Below are 24,227 nucleotides of genomic sequence, written 5' to 3' on the forward strand. Positions count from 1 at the left end.
GGGAAAAAAAGTAATTTCAATAAATGTTGTTGGGAAACCTGACAGCTACATGAAAAAAAAAAAATGAAACTGGACCCCTTTCTTAATGCTATATACAAAAATGAACTCAAAATGGATTAAATACCTAAATGTGAGACCTGAAGCCATAAAGCTCCTTAAAGAAAACATAGGCAGCAATCTCTTGGACATCAGCTCAGCAACATATTTATGGCTGAGACATGGATGTCTCCTCATGAAAGAAAACAAAAGCAAAAATAAACTATTAGGATTACATGAAAATAAAAAGCTTTTGCATGGCAAAAGAAATCATCAACAAAACAAAAAGTCAACCTACTGAATGGGAGAAGATATTTGCAAATGATATATCTAATCAGGGACTAATATTCAAAATATACAAATAACTAACATAACTGAAAATACAAAAAAATCTGTTAAAAAATGAGAAGACCTGAATAGATATTTTTCCAAGGAAAATATACAGATGGCCAACAGACACATAAAAAGTTCAAAATCACTATTTACCAGGGAAATGTAAATCAAAACCACAATGAAATGTTAACTCAGACCACTCATAATGGTTAGTATCCAAAAGATAAGAAATAACAAGTGTTGGTGAGGATGTGGAGAAAAGGCCCTTATGCACTGTTAGTGGAATGTAAACTGGTCCAACCACTGTGGAAAACAGTATGAAGGTTCCTCAAAAAAAAAAAAAAAATCATATGATCCAGTAATTCCACTTTAGGATATTTATACAAAATGGAAACAGTAATTCAAAAACATATATGCACCCTTATGTTTATTGCAGCACTATTTACAATAGCCAAGTTATGGTAGCAAGATATGGAATATTACTCAGTCATAAAAAAGAATGAAATTTTGTCATTTACTATGGATAAACCTAAAGGGTATTATTCTAAGTGAAATCTAAGAAAAAGCAAAACAAATGAACAAACAAACAACAAACAGACTTTTAAATTACAGAAAACAGACCAGTGGCTGCCAGAGGGGAGGTAGGTGGAGGGAGGGGAAAAATAGGTAAAAAATATTAAGAGGTACAAACTTGCAAAAAAAGAGGAGGGGGGGGAGAGAGAGATTCTTAGATTTGATAGGGGAAAGCAAAACCCAACTATATGCTGCCATAAGAAAGGCAGTATAAATATGAAGAAATAGGGAGGCGCCTGGGTGGCTCAGTCAGTTAAGCGTCGCACTCTTGGTTTCAGCTCAGGTCATGATCTCACAGTTCATGAGTTCCAGCCCTGCATTGGGCTCTGAGCTGATGGTGTGGAGCCTGCTTCAGATCCTCTGTCTCCCTCTCTCTCTCTTTCTCTCAAAAATAAATAAACACTTAAAAATATGAAGACATACATTAAAAGAAAAATATATACCATTCAAATATTTTTCATCATAAGAAAATTGGAGTAGTTCTATTAAGACAAATGGTGAATTCAAAACAAGAAATACTGCCAAAAATTAAGAGAAACATTTTATATTAATGAAAGAGCAAATTCATCAATAATATATGACAGTCCTAAACGTGTATACACATAATAACAAGGCTTCAAAATACAAGAAGCAAAAAAAAACAGAAATTAAAGGACAAACAGATCCATCCAAAGTCATAACTAGAAGTTTAATGCTTCTCTCTCAATAATTAATAGAAAAGCTGGACAAAAAATTTTATAAATTTCAACAATATCAAATTGCTTGTCCTAATTGACATTCATTGAATATCTCACTCAAGAGACGCAGAGAATCATCTTTAAAAATGCACCAGATGTTCAGCAAGTTAGCCCATATCTGTGCAATAAACCTTAAACTGCAAAATGTTCAAAATTAACTCACATAAAAATTCAATCAGTAGAAATTAAAAACAAAAAGTTTAAAAAGTTATAACTGAAATATCTAAAATCTTTGAATGTAAGAAAATTAACAATCTACACTGAATTCCAAATTACATGGACCTAAGAAGAAAACACAAGGGCATTAGACGACATTTCTGATTTAATTGATGATTAATAATAAAAATCCAGTATATCAAAATTCCTAAAATAAAATACTAGAAGGAAATTCATAGCTTTAAAAACTTATACTAGAAAAGAATAAAGGTCTAAATCAATGACTTAAATTATTACTTTCAGAAATTTGAAATAAAGTAGGTTATACATAAAATAAGTAGTAAAGAGAAAGTAATAAAAAATAAGAACAGAAATTTAAGAAACAGAAAGCAAAAATAGCTAGACTAGTCTAGAAATTAAGAGACAAAACACAACTTTACAAGTAAGGGATTAAAAGGAAATGACACTACAGGTACTAAAGACATTAAAATGATAAAGAATACACTGAACAATTGTATGACAATAAATTCAATGTCACAGATTAAGTGGAAAAATATTTCAATAAAAATTATGATAATCTTACTGAAAATCCTTCAGAAAACAGAAAGAATACTTCCCAACTCATTTTCTGAGACCAGCATAACATGACAAAACTTGCCCAAAAATATTGCCACAAAAGAAAATCACAGACCAAAATTCCTCATGAATATGAAAACAAAAATCTTTAACAAAGTATTAACAAATAAAGTTTAGCAACACATAAAAAGTAATACTTCAAGGTTTATCCCAGGAATACAAGATTGGATGAATACTTAAAAATTAATATAATTCACCATATTAACAAAACACAGAGAAGAAAGTCACATAGTCATTCTAATTTCAAATGTAGCACTTGAAAAATTTCAACACCAATTTTTGATTTAAAAACCAAAACAAAAACTCAGAACTATCTAGGAATAGAAGGAGACATCCATTATTAATAAATGGCATCAAAGAAAACCCTATACCTAGCATCACATATAATTTTAACATGAAATATCAAATACTTTCACCCTAAGATTGGGAATAAGGGATATATAGTTCTTTTCTATTTATTTTCATTATTGTTATGATGCACATAGCTAATATAAATGCAATAAAAAGAATACGTGAAGATTATAAATGAAAAAATAAAAGTTTTTATGCTTGCTAAGTATTTATATACAAAGTCCTAAGAAATCTACAAAACAACAACAACAACTACTACAACTACAAAAGAACTGCATTAGATTTTTAGGGCTGCCCTAACAAAATATCACAGACTGAGTAGCTCACTCAACAGAAATTTATCTTTTCACAGTTCTGGAGGCTAGAAGTCTAAGATCAAGGTGTGGGCCAGTTTAGTTTCTCCTGAGGTGTCTCTCCTTGGCTTGCAGATGGCCATCTTCTCCTTTTCCTGGTCCTTTCTCTGTGTGTGCATCCCTGGTGTCTCTTTGGGTGTCCAAATTTCTCTTTCTTACAAGGATAGCAGTAAGATTGGATTAGCACCACTCTACTTACCACATTCTAATTTAATTACTCCTTTGAAGGTCTAAGTCCAAATACTGTCACATTCTGAGGTTATTGGGAGTTATGCTTCAACATATGAATTTTGAGAGATCAAAATTCAGCCCATAACAAGAATAGGTGAATTTACCAATTTTCATGGATACATGATCAACATAAAAACTTCAATGGTATTTCAATATAATATTATAGCACTGAAAGAAAGAAAGAATTTAGAGGAAACAATCCATTTATAATAGCACTAAAACCAAAAAAATCCTTATGTAAAAATTAACAAAAGATGTGCAATATGATATTAAAAAATAATGAAATGCACCACATGGGTGAATCATTTCAATTTTACTATGTGCTGCCAAAGCAGCACTGCAACATGAATAAATCTTAAAAACAAAATGGTGAGGGAAAGAAGCCAGACATAAAGAGTATGTACTATACTATTCTATTTATATGAAGTTCAAGGGAAGGAAAAAATACTCCATGGTAATAAATATCAGAACAACATTTACCTATTTGGTTGCAAATTTCCTTGAAGGAAGATGAGGGAGTTTTCTGAAGTGATTCATATGTTCTATATCTTGACTGTGTGGTGATTGCACTATATATATACATACATTCATCAAAACTCACTGAACTGTACACGTAGTATCTGTGCATTCACTATATATACATTTTACTTCAATGGGTACGTGTGTGTGTGTGTGCGTGTGTGTGTGTATGCGTGAAAATGAGAGTAACACAATTTCGAGGAAGGTAGAATACTATAAAAAGACAGAGAACAAGCTTTGAAGTCATACAAAAAGAAATGTAACCCCAGATCTGCCACCAACTATTTTGTAGCACTGGATGATTTACATAACTTGTCTGACCCTATGCTCTCCATTCAGGAAACTAAGGGTGATCATAATATCTATCACACAGAATTATCATGAAGCTTATATAACATATGGAAATGGTTTAGGGCAGTGACTAGCATACAGGATGTGCTGACAAGTAGTAAAAATTGTCCTGATTCAGGTACAACAATTTTTTAAAAAAAAAACTGAAGTAATGGTTTCATGCCTGGACTGAATTGTCTTCTTTGAGGTATATTACAACGCATGATATCCACGTGCGAAGAGAGATGGATGAAGAATAAAAGAGTAACAGAAGATCCACTACTCCAGTTAAGGCATAATGTTGACATGAGAATAATTGAGAGACACTGAGAAACTCAGTGTCATTTCATAGAGATACTGTGTGGATTCAATAAGGTACAACATGCAAACTTACTTGGCTGGTGTCTGGTATTAAGTAAACCCTCAATAAGTGGTCAAAATGAGTCTATTTGTATTCACATCCAACTTTTTCTAAAACTCAAATACCAATACATTTAAAAAAGCTTTTTAAAAACTATTTTAGGGATGCCTAGGTGGCTTAGTTAAGCATCTGGTTCTTGATTTCATCTCAGATCATGATCTCACAGTTTGTGAGTTTGAGCCCCATGTTGGTCTCTGTGCTGACAGTGTTAGAGCCGGCTTGGGATTCTCTGTCTCCCTCTCTCTCTCTCTGCCCCAACCCTGCTCTGTCCCTCTCTCTTTCTCTCAAAAATAAATAAACATTAAAATAAATAACTTTATTTTATTAAGAAAAGATGCCATATAATAATTTATTCCAATTAGTTGGTATTCATATTTTCACAAGATATATTTGGAGCAGATTATTAAATCTTACTTATGTGGTGACTTTAAAAATGTTACTCTATCATATAAATCCATATATCTGAATGAAAGATGTTTTTCTTCAGTATTTACTCAGTTATAGTTATTACACTTTATATATGTGTGCATAAATATTTTTGTTTGTTTGTTTTTAGACAGAGAGCATGTGAGCAGGGGAGAGGGGCAGAGGGAGAGAGAGAGAGAGAAAGAGACAGAGAGAGAGAGAGAAAGAGAGAATCCTAAGCAGGTTCCATGCTCAGCACAGAATCCGATGCAGGACTCAATCTGATTACTCTGGGATCATGACCTGAGCTGAAATCAAGAGCCAGACTCTCAATCAACTGAGCCACCCAGATGCCCCTAGTTATTACATTTTAATTTCACCCCAAAATCACAGCATTTTTATCATCCCTACTGCTCTTCTAATTTATTATCCTTTGTTTACCTAGTTTTAAATTTACATGACAATGTTCCAATCTCAGCTAATTTTAATTAGGTTTTGAATTTTTAAACCACTGAAAACTTTGTCAAAGTTATAATGAAGACTTACTGAAGGCCTTTATATAATTATAATTCTATCTATTCAGAAATTCCCTTAATCATCTGCTTATGGTAAGTTATTTTAAGTTTGTGATTTCAACAAAATTCCTTTTATTTCTCTCTCAATAAAATAACTAAACATAGTTCTCTATCCTATTTCTGTCAACTTCTAATCATTTACAAAATAAATTTATAGGCTCTAGATTATTAATATTTTCACTTTTTAAGTATTTTTCATCTTTTTTTTAACCTCTTCAATACTGATCTGTTTTAACAATTAACAGAATCTTTTCAGGATGAGAGTCAGGGAAAAATCAAGTGGGGATGAAATATTAAAAATCAGTTATACCTTCTACTGCTCACCCAGAGGTCTCTTAAGTAGCAATGAAAAAATGAAAACTATCTTAAATTTTCTCTGTCATAGAATAATTTGAGGAAGGTAGGTAGAAAATAAAGAAATTTTGGCTATATCTGCCAAAAGCTACATATAATTTTTCAATACTAATTTCTATTAAAATTAAACCAATTACATGTCATGGCTTTGGAAACATATCTCATGAACAGATAAGAATGATGTATGATACAATTAATGGGCTTTTTACGTTCAAACATAATAAACTGAGATTTCTGAGGATACCAATCGTCATCTTATTCCTAATAGTGTGGGCATAGACACTGAAATCATTTTTAAATTAATATACTTAAAATTTTTCTTTAAAAATCAATGTTTGAAATATGTTAGTTTTTGTACACGGAAGTAAAATTCAGCCCAAACCTGGAATGAAATTCTACATATTCTATTTTAATATAATTCAAATTAATTATAGATTTTTTGAAGTTTTATTGAACATTGCTATTTTTTCTCCCATATATGTTGATCAATTTTAAACTTGTTTTAGTATGTGACAAAGTATCAGTAAGACAAAGATGTTCTTTCCTTATAAATATCATGTATCTCTGTAACATACTTCAAATCAACTGTTTTATGATCACTACCAAAGCTCAAAATTCTGACATAAAAAGACTATATAATGGCGAGTTGAAAAATTTGGTTTATGTCCTCTTTGCTGTTAATGTTTATTTTGTCTGTTTTGTTTTAGGCTACTTTGGAATGCACTAAGAAAAAAATATATATGCATTCCTTTCCATGGCCTCTTCATAAGAAGAGGTCAGTCACCAATATGCTACTAACATAAAAGGACAATTTTTAAAAGGTAAAAGCATGACTCATATACAAAACTAATGCATGTCAAATACTATATCTAAGTCATCAGTAAATAAGAAAACCAGTAAAATGTTACAACTCTCTCAAAAAAGAACTTAAAGTACTCCCATATATAGGCTATCAGGAATTCTGAAATGAGTTTACAAATAGATAAAACTAGTCAGTATCTACATAGGACAATAATCAATTACATTCAACTTGACACATTTGTTTGAATTTCTGTGGACAGAAATTACTTGCATTCTTATCAGTTTTCTGAAAATAGTTTTGTAACATAGCTCAGAGGAAACAAAAGGTAGAGATAGTTGGAAAGGGTACTCTAGATAGAATAATTAGTATTCTTGTTTGCCCATTTCAAAGTCTTTCACAATGTTTCCTGACACTAAAATATCTCCTTAAAAGTCTTAACCTCCTTAAACTTGTGTCCTAATTAGGGGCGCCTGGGTGGCGCAGTCCGTTAAGCGTCCGACTTCAGCCAGGTCACGATCTCGCGGTCCTTGAGTTCGAGCCCCGCGTCAGGCTCTGGGTGGATGGCTCAGAGCCTGGAGCCTGTTTCCGATTCTGTGTCTCCCTCTCTCTCTGCCCCTCCCCTGTTCATGCTCTGTCTCTCGCTGTCCCAAAAATAAATAAACGTTGAAAAAAAAAAATTAAAAAAAAAAAAAAAACTTGTGTCCTAATTAGAGCTGAAATAAATACCTTTAGTTTTCAAGACTCTAGATAGTGACAACATAGCACTTTACAGCTCACACAGAGATTATAGCGTGTATTGGAAAAAATAAGTCGCTCCCTGCAGATAAGAAAGAGGACGAGATTTTCAATGTTCTTATTATGGGCAGAAAAAAAGGTTCCTGGGGGGAAAGGTGATGGGTGCTGATGGAGTAGGAAATTTAACACCAGGATTTGACAGCAGAGGATTTGACATGGACACTGGGTCCATGTCAGCAGAGAGCATGGCTGTGAGGGACAGCACCATCACATGCAGAGCCCAAGACGGAGTAGAAAACTAGCAATGGAGCTGACCATGTATCCAACAATGGTGGCGATATGGATTGCAATGCCTGCAGGCTAGGAATGAGCCCTATTTCTGATTTTCCAGATATACACAAGCCCAAAATTTTTGAATGGAGGAAGGGATCTTGAAAATGTTTGATACTGGATTTCTAGTCTAACCTCAGGCTGGATTTAATTTGACTTATAAAAATAGAGTAAGGTAATAGTTCTGAAACTGAAATATAGTATTCTTGCTATAATGTTAAGCCGTTGGTTAGTGGCATTACAAGAAAGGATTATTTGTTCTTATTTGTTCTGCATTTGCTTTCATTTTCACAGCCAATTTAGCATAGAATTCTTACTTTTGGAAAGTGAAGATAGGAAATATAATACTAAAATGTAATTATATTGCAGAATGCATGTGATAAACTGTTTCCTAAAATCCTTGAAATTTTAGGATTTTTATCAAATAATTTCAAGATCAGAAATTAGTAATCTGTTAAGGAAATTCAATAATATGTGTGAATGGATGAGCTTTTCCTACCAGTCTATGAAATTTTCATCAGTCATAGCTTCACTGAGATTTTACCTCTAGAAGAGCCAACATATTCCTTTCATGGATATTTCAGAAAACAACATGAGTTATCAGAACAATATTATCACCCTTAACCAGATCATAACATCATTTATATCTATCCAAACACTTAATGGTTGATTCATACATCTCATAACATGCATTCATCCAGTGATTTCTAGGTGCCAAACAGTGTGTTGGGGACACAGCAATGGATTAAACAGGGAAAGTCCTTGCTTTCATAGAGCTAGTATTATAGTAAGGAGGGGAAAAAAAGGAAATAAATTATGTGGAGAAAGATTAAGTGTACAAAGGGGATGGAGGTACCAACGCAATGGAGAATAGAATGTATTGAAGTGGTCAAGGAAGGATTAAATGGAAAGGTACAATGGGCAAAATTCTAAGCTTTTGAAAACAGAGACATATGTAGATTTCTAGGCAAAACGATTTGCAGAAGAGGGATAAAACTCAAGAACTAACAGCAGCAACAAAACAACATATACCCCAAGGAATGAGCATGGAGCATGTCTATACCTGGAGCCAACTGAGAGGAGAGCAGTAGGAAATGCTAAAGACACAACATCAGATTTCACACTGTGCATGTTATTTTAAGGACTGTTGCAACAGAAGAATTGATAATAGCAATTTAATTCCAAGACTCCCAGTCATTTACACAAGTATTAATGTTCATATATTGTGTTTAAATTTGGTGGTTATAAAATATTAACTTGGGACATTAAATTTGCAAATGATTAAATTGTACTATATTTTAGTTGCTGTAACTGAGATCTAAATTATCAGTGATTAAAACAAGGTAAGCATTTCTCGCTCTTGCATAAAAGTCTAGTCATAGACAAACTGGGGCTGGCAGGATGGTTCCATAGTATTGGGGATCCAAGTTCCTACTAACTTCTCTGTATTTAGGATTTTGCCCTTTTCAATGGCATCCACATCACTACTCTTGTGAGTGGGAGCGGGAAAAGGGAAATGTAAGGTTAAAGCTGTTCCTTTTTGGTGTGACCAAGCAGTTGTACACATCATTTCTTTCCCACTGAAGAATATTTAGTCACAAAGCTACCTACAACTGAAAGGGAGGCTAGGACACAGTCCTGATGCCAAGTGGCAATGTGCCAAGTTAAAATTAGGGGTTCTACCATTAGATAAGAGGATAATGGATATTAGAGAATAAGTAATTTCTTTAAGCAGAGTCAAATGATAGTTTAATTTTGAAATGCATTAAACATCCTTAAAAAAGTGTGATATAAAGGAAAGAGTACCTAACTTCTTATATTCGTACTTAACTTCTCTTATATTCGGTGTATCATCTGTAGTATTGAGCTGAAAAATACTCTGCTGTACCTAAACAAAAGACTCTCCCCCAAACTTTAGAAAAGTCATTTTTATCAAATGCATAGTAATTATAAAACACTGAAACCTATGAAATGATGTAAGAACTCAAGTGGGGAAATATCTGGCCTTCAGCCAAGCACCAGATGTGTCTCTTAAAAGCCAATACAACTTCTCTTTATCCTTGAAAGTTTTTTTTTAATACAAAAGTCAAGGTGAAAATAGCTTCTATCTTTATCCAGATGGAACTCTATGATTGCCTCACTGACAGGGGACAATGACCAGGCTGAACATACCACAGGATAACTCACTGGTATCCCTAAGGTCATAGGTGATACACAAGTTAGAGAACCTTCCAGCATAGAGATCAGCAATGAGTACAGTCAATGAATCCATTGCCACTATATTCATTCAAAGAAAGCCATTGGTTCAAGATGTGCCAGAGAACTCAAAGAAGTGCCAGTTGGGGGTTTAAAAAAATCACAGCAGAAACAGATTATAGGTCATGTGTTAGCTCTTTTCAGGAATGTGTGGTTCTGGTATAGTAGCATTACCTTTCAGATAATGGCTGGAGAAACATGCGTTCACAGGGCCAAAGCCAGTTCTGCCCAAGTCAGGTCATTTGCTCCTCTCCCCAAGGGTGCACTACAGTCCTCTCTGGAAAGGGAGAAAGAAAAGTTGTTTTTCTTCATGCTATGGCCAGAGTCAAAGTTTCTAGGAAAGCCAGTTAGTCTGGGAAAACAGTATCCAGACAAAACAAAGAAGAAATATTCTAGTATCAATTGATGTTATAACCTAACAAATTTGTAATAGAAAAAAAATGAAAGGAGGTGGCCTCACAAAACAAATAGAAACCCATAAATACACAAACATCTCTCTCACCACTCACAACTGTAATCTATCTGAAACAATTACAGTGATTTGATGCTACATTTTCAGATTTCAGTAACTTTCATTTTAACCTGTTAGAAACATGATTAAAATAAATGATTAAAACACATACTGCAATACATAATTCAAATGTTCTATAACAAACAGGGATGTCACTTTAATGTGCTAATTTGATGATCTGTGTAAAAAGCAAAAACCAGTTACGATGACAGAGCACAAATAGATAAGCGTTCATACCTCCACAGCAAATTTGACAGACCGTCTCTGTGGATATGTTTAATAATTGAGGTGCTGACTGTACAAAGTTCAACTTATCCATTTTGGTCTACTTCATACAATGGGAATTCAGTCACTGGAATAAAAATTCTGATGCTTTCACCAGTCTGTCTTTTTTTTTTTTTTTTTTTTTTTAAGTGAGGCCATTTAGTACTATGGGCAAAAAAAAAAAAAAAAAAAAAAAAGAGACAAAATTCCAGTGCACTAGAAAACCTCTCAAAGCCTAAAATTACTCATCCTTATAATAGTCACCTTTGTTATGGATACTTCCACAAAGGGGGGAATAGTTACCACTCCTTTAAAAACAGGAGCACCTGGGTGGCTCAGTCGGTTAAGTGTCTGACTTTGGCTCAGGTCATGATCTCATGGTCTGTGAGTTCAAGCCCCATATCCAGCTTTGTGCTGACAGCTCAGCGCCTGGAGCCTGCTTCAGATTCTGCATCTCCCTCGCTCTCTGCCCCTCCCCCACTCACGCTCTCTCCCCCTCTCTCAAAAATAAATAAACATTAAAAGTTTTTTTTAATAACACTTAATAAAAAATAAAAATAAATCTTCAGGGGCGCCTGGGTGGTTCAGTTGGTTAAGCATGGGCTCAGGTCATGATCTCCCACTTCTGACTTTGAGCTGACTTCGAGCTAACAGCTCAGAGCCTGAACCCTGCTTCAGATTCTGCGTCTCCCTCTCTCTCTGGCCCTCCCTTGTACTCTGTCTCTCTTTCCCTCAAAAATAAATAAAACATTAAAAATCTTTTCTTTAAAATAAAAATAAATCTTCAAAAGCTAATTTTTAACATCCAGACTACAAAAGAAGTTATGTTAAGTGAAAAGTTCATTTGCTTTAGAATGATAAAACCAGGATTTAAATCACCTTCCCACTGTTTTTCACATTTGGTGGGAGGATTCAACAATCCAATGACTATAAATATATATTTCATATGTATCCTATATATATAAATTAACTGTCATGTTGTAGGCTGTAATCAAATACTGCAAACAAATTATCTCCCAATTTAAGCATGAAGTTTAATGTAAAAGACTCTATAATACACTGGTTAAGAGCATGGACTCAAGTGCCAGATGGCTTGGGTTTGAATGGTGGCTTTTTTGAGTTCTCTGTGCTCCAGTTTCCTCTTCTGTAAAATTGGGATAATAACAGTGAATACTCATAGGATTGTTATGAGGGCAAACTGAATTTATTTATTCATACTGAGGAGAAAGGCCTGGGAGATCAACCCAGGAGATAGGAGGCCAGGAAGCGGCATGGTGTCCCAGGTCTTCAGAGTAAGGCCACACAACTAAGCCATCCAGGGAAGGGAAGCTGGGACTTCCAAGCTGGTCATGGAGCACCTGCTGCAGGGCAGAGCTCAACCCCAGAGGAAAGGAGCACGCACAAGATAGCACCAGTAGGTGAGATGAACTCTCTCAGGAGCAGGCAATACCTGAGGGAGCTACTTAGTCTGAATGCCTCAGCAGTGGAGCCTGTGGAGGACACTACACAGGCACACTGGGCCCTCAGGCAACAATTCAGACCTGTTGTGAGGACAAACAGAAAGAGAAAGCACTGTTTTTGTGGGCCTTTGTGGAAGAAGACAAACATCTGTTTTCCTCTCCTTCCTCCCACTCCAATACAAGGGCATGAGTCCTGGCAACAAACGTGAGGAATAAAGTACTATCTCTCCCCCACCCTTTGAAGATCTCACAACTAGTTAGTCAGACAAACATGCAAACAAAGAAGCGTCATACAATTAACTTGAGGGCTTCATAATGAGATATCCTCTGTGCTGGGTCCTGAAGGATAGGTATGAATTCTCCAAGCAGACAAAGGAGAGAAAGCAACCCAGAGGTAATATCTGATGCAAATATCATGAGGAAATTCTCAGAGGCATGGAAATGCATGCTATGTTCCAAAAAGAGCATTTAATTAGAATTCTGGGTACCAGGGGAGGAATGGATGAGGAAGAACTAGGGAGGAGGCAAGAAAGAGGAGCTCTAGAATAGAAGGCTAGAAAGTTTTACCTTAGATATTAAAGACCCTTCCTTTTGTGCTAGGATGAAGAGTAGAATTATTCTGTAGTAAATTAGGAATGAGCAAGTTTGAATACAGGTGAGTATGGCATGGCCAGATCTACATTTTGATCTCTATCACAAATTGTAATATGGAAAGGGCACTGAAGGGAGAAAATGTTGCAAGGAAAGGAGGTTCAGTAACCCAGACCGCGAGAACAATGTCCACAGCAATTACAGTTACCAAAAAATAAAGGGCAGGAAAAAAGAATGAGCATTTTTGAGCCCCAAGCATCATAAATTCTCCACCTTATGCTTTTAATAACACATACTAATCAACTGGTGGGAAATAATTTAAGGACAGCTAATATAAGACATTTTAGGAAAGGAAATAAACACCATTGCAAAGTTACAAAGGATCTTACATTATACTAGACCAGAAATCTCCCCAGGAATTATTAAACCAACACAAACCATTAATTTCATGCTTGTCTTCTCTGTTAAAACCTATGGCTGATTAGCTATATAAATACATATATGCATACATAAGATATATACACATACATAAACGGAACTGGCCACATGAGTACCCCAAAAACATCTGATTCTGATAAGTAAATAGTGTCATTTGCTAAGAGTTCAACTCCATATTGACCCCATTTTAGCTCTCTATTTGACCCTTTCTTCTTTTCCAATTGGGAGAAAGGAAAATAAGTAAATGAGCCATAATTTTTGGCAATGCATATTTAAATTGAGGTCTGCCAAGTTCAAAACTGAAAATGCAGCAGCTGTTTGCCCGAAACATGGGCCAAGAAATTCCTGCACGACTGACAATATGCTTTTGCTTCCGGCTGCACAATCTCTGACCAGGGTATTCATTTCAGCAGCTGTCATCTAAGCCTTGAGAGAAGGAGGGTTTTTCTCACTCTAGAGAAGAAGATCCCAAAAAGGGAGGGATTAAATGTTCATACTTAGTAATGGGAGTGCTTCAAAGGAGGAAATCTGTATATTTAACCAGGGGAAAATCTATATGGGACTGGAATAGTAATCATATTTGCAGTATAGGTAGATTAGAAACAGCATATATCCTGCTTCTTGAGTAGCATGGCCTGTGCCTTCTTGATGCTGGTCACACCAGGCACCTAGATCTCCATGACTGACAAAGTGTCTAAGGCAGCACCATCTCCCACAACAACCTGCAGCTGTGATGGGACCGGGGCCAAAGGCATTTGTGGAAGGAGTCCAACAGGGGCCATAGCTATTGCCTGGCAAGGAGGCAGCTAGCAAATGGAGAAGCAATGCCTGAGACTCTAACTGTAGAAATTCCACAGTGATAACTGCAGTTAACAGCACCAAAGGACACAGCAATAATTTGGAAAACAAAACCTTGGAGGAGTTAGAGGGCAAATAAATAACCCTTTCACTTTTCAGGTTCAAAGCCAAAGCAAATGGAGAGAGGAAAGTCAGACAGATGGAGATAACATTATCACACATACTACTGACAAAGCTGATTGCAAAATGTGGTTCAAGATCTGCAGTTAAATGAGCTCCTCTAGACTTCATTCTAAATTAGATATGGGCATAGCTGGATGAGAGCAAGCAAGAGGCAGGTGTGATGGAGAGAATCCATGATTTTCTGCCCGGGGCAAACTGGCTCAGAAAAGTAGGAAGGGGATAGGCTGGTCACATTAGAAATTGAGTATTCCTAATTTAAAATTTGCCAGCCTTTCATCTGTAGGTAGGAGCAGAGATAAGATAGAGGCTCTCCCCTAAGTTTTCCTCTATGAGTGAAGTATTGATTAGCTATCCTTTACGGAAATATGAGGAGGGGGGAAATATTGCTCAACCGTAACACTAATATCAACTATTATTTATTAAATGCTTGTTTACCAGCATTGCACATACTGTACATTATCTAATTTCACCCTCATACAATGACTTTGTAGAAATGTTTCCTCTGTGTGTGTGTGTGTGTGTGTGTGTGTGTGTGTTAAGAACACTTAATTTCAGATCTACCCTCTTAAAAATTTTTTTAAGTGCACTTACCACATTTTCTTTAATCACGTAGACATAATGGGTTGTTTCCATATCTTAGCTATAGTGAGTAATGCAATGAACACAGGAGCGCAGGTATCTTTTCTAGATCCTAATTTCAATTATTTTCATAAATACTCAGAAAAGGAATTGCTAGAGCATATGGTAGCCCTAGTTTTAATTTTTTGAGAACCCTTCATACTAATTTCCATACTGGCTGCATCATTTTACATTCCTATCAACAAAGCATAAGGGTTCCAATTTCTTCACAACCTCAGTAATACTTGCTATCTTTTTTAAAAAATATAATAGCCATCCTAACAGGTGTGAAGTGACATTCCATTATGTAAATAAACTCTCCAGGGCAAAAATACAGATTTTTTCACATAAGCTAACTATCACTACCCCGTGTTGGGCTCTGCGCTGACAACGTGGAGCCTGCTTGGGATTCTCTCTCCCTCCCTCTCTGCCCCTCCCCCACTCACAGGCAAATGCATGCTTGCATGTGCTTTCTCTCTCTCTCTCTCTCAAAATAAATAAACATTAAAAAAGAAGCCAAGGCTGATTCCAAGAGTATCAGTTATGAAAAAAGATTTTAAAGTATAAAAATTCAGGAATAGACAGAATAATGGTGTCTAATGGTTCTGGGAAGATCTTGTCTTCTCCCATAGCTTCTATACACAGCTGACTGCTCACCAAAATTCCAAAATTAGTTTCATTTTGTTAATGTCTTTTAAAAATGGACATGCTCTTAAGATAGATAACATTCTAAGCTTACTAAAGCATCCAACCAACATTTTCTAAGATACTTCCATGTGCCTGACCATGTGCCAGGTACTAAGGATACAAAAATATTTATTAAAAAAATTAAATAAAATAAAAATGCCTTGGTAATCAGGTACGAACCCAAACATGTAAGCAATTAACTAAAGAGAATATAATAGGGGCTATTACAGAAGAAACCACACAGAGCTATGGGAACATGAGATAATAGGAACTGAATCACTGGCAAAAATGTCTCAGAAGACTTTCTATAAAAGGTAACTTTTCAACTGAATCCAAAATTAATGTAGCTTTTGGTAAAAGTAAGAAGGCAGCAAGCATGAAGCTGCAGAGAGTTGAAAGACCTCTACGAGGAGAGGAAGAAACAGGATGTGTGCATAAACTAATCTCCAATTATTTATACCTACTTTTAGATCATAGAGAAAAAGTAACTGTTTCCAAACTCACAGAACATTTACACATCTTCTCCTAATTAGAACTAAAGACATACATGTGTATTAATATATCCATGAGCTAAAACTATGAACTATTATGAAATTATGAACTATTTTTTCTGTAAACATATATACCAATGGAGATATAAATAGAATAGAAACTACCAGATATATGTCAGTAAGCATCTAGATATAAATTTTTTAAATTGTGGCTTTATTATTTTTCATCTAAATGAATCCAGCTGCCTATTTATTCAATAAATAGCTTACCAGTTGCTATGTGCTTCTCAAGGCACTGGGGTCACTGGCGAATAAGTCAAAGTAACCTGATTTCACAGTTTATATTCTTAAAGAAGATGGAAAGTAAACAAGAAACTAATATGTGATATAATTCCAAGTGTGGCTAAATTGAAAAATCTTGCAAGCAGCTAAGGTGGAATTACTTCCAGAAACCAATACTTCTCTCAAGAAAAAGTAGAAGAACTGCTGATAAAAGGAAAGAAAGAGCCTTCTGATTTAAGGAATTACAGATTGACTGAAGCTACTAGAACTTGAGGATCCAAGATCACAGAAATACTGGAACCATAGAGAGGTGAACAGACACTCTGCCCCCCCCCCCTTTTTTTTCTCCTCAGGGCAATTTTTGAAGTGGGGCTAAATGCTAAGAATTAAGCCAGAGAATTACACACCCCTCTGTGTGTACAGGTGGCACTAGACCTCTTTGTGTTGACTTCTGGGTGACAGGGTCTGAAGAACTGCAACTAGAAAAATATGCTATGATACACTGCCTACTGCTATTGTTATTAAAAACAAACAAACAAAAAACATCCTTTGTTTCTGATCCAGAAGCCTCATGACTTCTGTTAAGGGACAGAGAAGCAAACAGAGCTTTGGAAAATCTTATGGGACAAAAGACACACAAAAAAATTGAGACTGCTAATGTATCTAGGACTTAAGGATCCCAATTCCTGGAAAGAAGGGAGGCCCAGAAAATTCTGCCAGATGCTGCAGGTTTTCACTTTAATATATTTGATTAAGCTACATAAAGGCAAGGGATTAAAAGCTAAATAGAAAACAGCTGAAAAGTAGAATGCATTTTTTTTTTTCTGCAGTCTTCTGCTAAAGACTTAGAAATTGTTGTTAAAGACCATCCAACAAAGAGAGGGCCTAAAAAATTCCCAGGCTCTCAGTTTTTCATTTGGAACTTCTGGAGAGCTACACCAAAGATATAAAGAGAACCAGAGTCTGCAAAACTTCAAACATCCCTGAGTCATCTCAATCTGATAATTCTCCATGGGACTCTTGCAGAAATTTCTGCACATCTTCTAAACAGAGGAACTTGCTGTCTTTGTTCCATACTATTTATTACGAATACTTTTATGATAAATCGCTGTGGAAAAGAAAAACAGTGTTTTCCTTTGGAGCAAAGGCAGGTTGTTTAAACGATATACATAGATATATCTATGCTCTACATAGAGAACTATAAAGATCTATAGATCTATTTAGGTTATTTTTCTTGAGTGATCTCTGGAAGTTTGTATCATTTAAAGAATGTGTGCATTTTATGTATGTTGTTGAATTCATCAGCACTGAATTCTTTACAGTAGTCTCTGCTTATCCTTTAGTGTCTATAGGGTCTGTGGTGATGTACCCTCTTTCATTCTAATATTTATAATTTTATTTATAATTTGTGTCTTCTCTATTTTTATGTGATTAGACAGACTAAAGGCTCATTAACTTTATTGATATTTTCAAAGAACTGGCTTTTGCTTATGTTGATTTTCTCATATGTTTCTGTTTTAGTTGCATTGATTTCTTCTCTAATTGTTATTATTTCCTCCATTATACTTGCTTTGGGTTTAATTTCCTCTTTTTATTTCTAGTCTTCTAAGGTGAGCTCTTTAATCATTAATTTAAAATTTGTTTTTTTAAATAAAAGCATTAAAAGCTATGAGTTTACCTCTAAACAGTGTTTTAGCTACCCTCCACAAATTTTGTATATTAAATTTTAATTTTAATTTCAATTCAATTCAAAATGTTTGAATACCCCTCATGACATTCTTTTTGAAGTGTGGGCTATTTAAAGTGTTCATGTCCAAATATTTAGAGATTTTTTCAGATATCCTACTGTTACTGGTTTCTAGTTTAAATCCCATTTGATCTGAGAGTATACCTTAAATAATTTCTATTCTTTTATACTGGTATATCTAGGATAAGATCTGTATTGGTGAAGGTCCCACATGCACGTGAGGAAAATGTATTCTATTAGTGCAATGAGGAGTGTTCTATAGGTATCTAAGAGATACATTTGGTTAATAGTGTTGTTAAGAACTTCTATTTCCTTTCTTTCTGTTTGCTTAATCCATTACTGAAAGTTAAAGTCTCTAACTCTACTTGTGGGTGTATTTCTCATATCAGTTCTATCAGTTTTATTTTGTATATTTTAAATTGTATTGTCAGGTTCATACATATTTAAAATTATTTTTTATTTGTTGAATTGTACCCTTTATCATTATCATTATTCCTGGTAATATCCCTTGTTCTGAAGTCTACTTTGTCTGATATTAACATAGACAATCTAGCTTCCTGTTGATTAGTGTTTTCATGTTGTATCTTTTTCTTATTTTTGCTTTATCCTATCCATTTCTTCATATTTAAAGTGGGTCTTGTTAACAGGATATAGTTGGATGTTACTTTTTTTTTTTCAATCTAAAAAGCTCTCATTTTTATTTTGTATGTTTCATAGTTTAACTTTCATGTAATTATTTAATTGGTTAGTTTAAAGTCTTTCTAATCTCCACTTTGGGGTTATTTTTTATACATGTCTTAAATGTCATAATGATTGCCCTGGAAGTACATGCCTTTAAACATGTACTATATGGAATTTATAACAGTGTAATTCCAATTCCTTCCTTATCCTTTGTGTTACTGTTACCACGCATTTTACATATACCATAAACATGCAATACTTTCATACAATGTTAGTTTTTGATAGTTATCTTTTGGATAAATTAAAAATAAGAAAAATAAATTTTGTATTTTCCTTCATCAATGTCATTTCTAGCATTCTTTCTTTCTTTTTATAGATTCTAGTTATTGTCTGGTATCTTAGTCCTTGTTTCTAAAGAACTTCTTTTAATATCTTTTTTTTTTTTTTGAGAAGGGTGAAAGGGAGGGCCAGAGGGAGAGGGGGAGAAAGAATCTTAAGCAGACTCCATGCTTAGTACAGATCCCAACATGGGGCTGGATCTCATGACTGTGAAATCATAACCTGAACTGAAATCAAGAGTCAGACACTTAAATGACTGAACAATCCAGGCACCTCTTTTAATACCTTTAAAAGACGGCTAGTAATGAATTCTCTCTGTTCTTGATTTTGCAAAAATGTTTTTTTCTCCTTTAATTTTATAAAATATTTTTTTAATAAATTTAATAATTTTTTTTTCTTACAGCACTTTAAAATGTTATTCCCTTGTCTCTAGATTTCACAGTTCATAATGACAAGTCTGTTCCAATTCTTATTTTTGTTTCTTTGTATGTAATGTGTGCTTTTTATCTGGAAGCCTTCATGATTTTCTCTTTGTCTTTGGGTTATAGCAGTTTGAAAACAGGTATCCCCTGCTTTCCAAGTATGTGTTACACCACTTCACTATTACAGAAGATGTACATTTGTACCTATTTTCATAAACCAGAATAAATCTCAAGGCAAAAGGCAAAAAGCTAAAATAGCAATCAGTCTTGTCTTGCAGCAAGCCCGTATAGAAGCAAAATGTACCCTGAGCAGGGAGAACTGGCACTTCCAAGCTCCTTCCCCAGTATTAGGTTAATTATAAACATTAATTATAAGCAATGAGATACACTCAGCATCTCAGCATTAAGCCGCCACAGCTTTGAACTGTGTCTGAAAGCATCAGTGCTTTATCTCAATTTATTTTGTGCATCCATTAGCAAGACGTGTGTCCTAAGGTATCAGAAAAGCCTGAGAAGTTATTTTTGGGTTCTGAGAATGCTAAAAATATTTTCCATATAAATTAATGGTAATTTCTTCTTCCCTTTCTACCATTTCAGCTTACAAAATGTTTCATAGGAATGTTCTACTTTTAGAAAGCAGGAAAACCTGTAATTGCCAGGGAAAATAGAATCTTATAAAGTTTATGGAAAATAGAATCTTATAAAGTCTTTTATCATATGGTGGTACAATTTATATCAGGAAAAAGTAAATGTATTTCATTACCTTGCTCATCACTCCATGAATTTATGATGAGAAAACTGGTACTTACATGTCATCTGTTTGTATATGACATAATAGAAGCCATATATGTCAATGGACCAAAGACTTTAGACAGAATAAATCCACAGGTATGGGCTCAACATTTCAATAAGTGTTAGGTTATTTCCCACAAATAACTTTGTCATTGTTAGATTAATTCTTAAAGTATAAATTTCAAGAAAAGCTAATGCTATAAAAGGGGGTAAACTATTTCTTTCCCTAAAATACAAAGAAACTGTGCGTTCCAGTGGTTAAAATAAGACAGAGAGAGTGACTTTCTGATTTCTACTCAGTATTTAGAATGCTAGAAAGAGTATCATTCCTACCCTTACAGTAAAAGAGAGAGAGAGAGAGAGAGAGAGAGAGAGATCTGCAAATTTATAGTTACCCTTGAATTTATCAGAGAGCTGAAGTTGTAGGGCGATCAACTAAACGAAAATTTAAAAAAAGAAAAAAAGATATTCTTAGGGCACCTTGGTGGTCAGTTGGATAAGCATCTGACTCTTGATTTTGGCTCAGGTCATCATCTAACAGTTCGTGGGATCGAGCCCTCACTGGCAGTGAGGAACCTGTTTGGGATTGTCTCTCTCCCTCTCTCTATGCCCCTCCTCCACTTGAGTTCTGCCTCTCTCTCTCTCTCTCTCAAAATAAATATATAAATATTTTAAAAATTAAAATAAATAAATAAATAAATAAATAAATAAATAAATAAATGGATGAATAATTTAAAAAAGACATTCTTCTGAGCGGAGAAACAGAATATGAGCATTTTCCTGGGGATAAATGTTGGACCCTGTACAAGATGTTCAAAAGAATTAAACAAAAATTTCTGACAAATTGGTGAAAGCCTACTCAGGGCTAGTATGAGTATATAGAATCCTGGGAGCTGTAGTCACAAGGAGAAATTGCACATATGCACATCATCTCCACAGACCTTACCATTTACTTATAAGAGAGATTAGAAGAACAGGAGAAACTTTCTGTCTTGGTGTAGGTATGGGAGAGGGGGACAATAGGTGTTGTGGAAAAGGCATAAGGCTTCACATAGAACCTTCTCCCTTCCTTATCTTCTCTATGGAGCAAAAGCTTAAGCTGTTGTGAAAAGAGCAACAAACTTTGTCACTCTCAGGCCAGAGGTGAACATTCATTGCAAGTAAGTGAAGGAAACAATAAAACACCCTCTGCCCTTGGGGGAGGGACAGGAAAATACCCTGAGCCCAGATCACTTAGAATCTCCTACCTTTGAGGGAAATGTATATCCATGAAAATAGGCTCTCTTCCCATGATCATAGGCATAGTGCCTCAGATGGAGGTTGAACCAGAATAACAGAGAATGACTCCCCTATTCCCGTTCTTCCACCTTTCTCTATCAGGCTAGCTAGTGACCGACAGCAATTATCAGCTGTACAATGCTGGAAGAAGGGCAAAGTGAAAACAGAGATCTTTTCTCAGGCACAAAGGAAAGACCTAAAACTGAGAGGTGAGCAGACACTGAGAAAAAATCCTCTGAAAAAGTATTCCTCACTTTAAGTACAAATTAAGACGAGGAATTTGGGGAGCCTGGGTGGTTCAGTTGATTAAGCATCCAACTTCGGCTCAGGTCATGATCTCAAAGTTCATGGATTCAAGCCCCATGTCGGGCTCTGTGCTGACAGCTCAGAACCTGGAGCCTGCTTCAGATTCTATGTCTCCCTCTCTCTCTGCCTCTCCCCTGCTCATGTTCTGTCTCAAAAATAAATAAAACATTAAAAAATGTAAAAATAAAAGAGACAAGAGGAATTTGAAGCCTGTGGTGCCCTGAGAGTAACCATAGAAACTAAAATAACAAAAAATAAACTCAGCTCAATTGTCAGCTAGACTGACACAAACTCTTACAACAAGAAGAGAAAAGGCATGCTTATTTCCAGGCATAAATACTATTTACATCTTCCTCTACTGTTGTATACAAGATATTCAGTTTTCAACTAAAATGTAGCATACACAAATTGAAGGAAGTACAACACAGCCACACACACAGACACACACAGACACGTGCAAGTAATGATACACTGTCAAGAGACAAAACAATCAACAGAATCAGATTCAAATATAAAACACAAGTTCAACTATCGGAAAGAGAATATAAAATAACTTCAGATAACATGACAACGGTTCTGAAGGAAAAGATGGACAATATGCATGGATAGGGAAGTTCAAGTGAGATTTAAACTATGAGAAATAACCAAACAGAAATGAAAGAAATGGAAAACATGACTACAGAAGAGAAGAATCACATTGTGAAATCATTAGCACAATCAACACAGTAAGGAAAAAAAAAGACAGTAAACTTGGAGATAGGTCAAGAAAAATTTTCCAACTGACAATCATAAAACAAACAAAATAACAGTTCCAGTCCATCCAAGACCGGAGGGACAATATTGAATGGTCTAAAATGAATGCAATTGGAATCATAGAGAGAGGAGAGGGGCTGAGCAGAAGAAATATTTGAATACCTAATGACCAAGATTTTTTCAAAATCAATACATTACAAAAAACCACAGATCTGAGTGCAGAGAACACCAAACAGTAAACACCCAAACACACCTACAAACATAATATAGGTTTCACCCATTATCAAAAAATAGAGTGTTTTTGAAACTGTTCATAAGCTTAAATTGTATAAAGTGAAGAAGCAATTACCACTAATTTATATGGAAAAATTTTTTTAACATTCACAGATCAAAAAAAAAAAGCCTCTCTTAGGCTTTTTTGATATCTTAGGACACATCTTGTTAATGGATGTGCAAAATAAACAAAATACAAATGCTTACAGACACAGTTCAGAGATATGGTAGCTTGATGCTGAGATGCTGAGTACAGTTCCTGGGGAAAAAGTACCAGTTCCTGGGTGTGCGATGCCTCTACATGGTTTGACTTGATGCAAAACAAATATTGAATGCAATTTTCACTTTTGCCTTTTTTTGTTGTTGTAAAAATAAAAATCCTCTTGAAATTTCATCTTATTAGTAAGAACAGGTACAAATGTAGGTCTTTAGTAAAAGCAAAGTGGCAGAATGCTAACTTTCAAAAATTGAGGGATTATTTGAAAGAGTCATCTTTCAATAAATATCATTTCATTAACTAAAGGTATTGGAATTAAATTAGCAGAGCACCTGTGTGGCCCAGTCAGTTCTGAGTCTGACTTCAGCTCAGGTCATGATCTCACGGTCTGTGGGTTCGAGCCCCACATGAGGCTCTGTGCTGACAGCTCGGAGCCTGGAACCTACTTCAGATTCTGTGTCTCCCTCTGTCTCTCAGCTCCTCCCCTGTCTATCCCTCTCTCTCAAAAATAAATTAATTTTATTTATTTTTAAAAAAAATATTTTTTAAATTTATTTTTGAGATAGAGACAGACAAAGCATGAATAGGGGAGGGTCAGAGAGAGAGGGAGAGAGAATCCGAAGCAGGCTCCAGGCTCTGAGCTGTCAGCACAGAGCCTGACACGAGGCTTGAACTCACGGAACGTGAGATCATGACCTGAGCCGAAGTCGGACACTTAACTGACTGAGCCACCCAGGTGTCCCCAAAATAAATTAATTTTAAAAGGGGAATTAGATTAGCAAGCACTCTTAATTTAATAGCAGTTTGTGTTCTTTTTTTCGTAATATTTTTTAATGTTTATTTATTTTTAGAGAGAGAGAGAGAGAGAGAATGAGTAGGGGAGGGGCAGAGAGAGAGGAAGAGAGAGAATCCCAAGCAGGCTCCAGCTGTCAGCACAGAGCCCAACATGGGGCCCAAACTCAC

The sequence above is a fragment of the Leopardus geoffroyi genome, chromosome C2 (genome assembly GCF_018350155.1).
Source record: "Leopardus geoffroyi isolate Oge1 chromosome C2, O.geoffroyi_Oge1_pat1.0, whole genome shotgun sequence".
NCBI classification, from domain to species: domain Eukaryota; kingdom Metazoa; phylum Chordata; class Mammalia; order Carnivora; family Felidae; genus Leopardus; species Leopardus geoffroyi.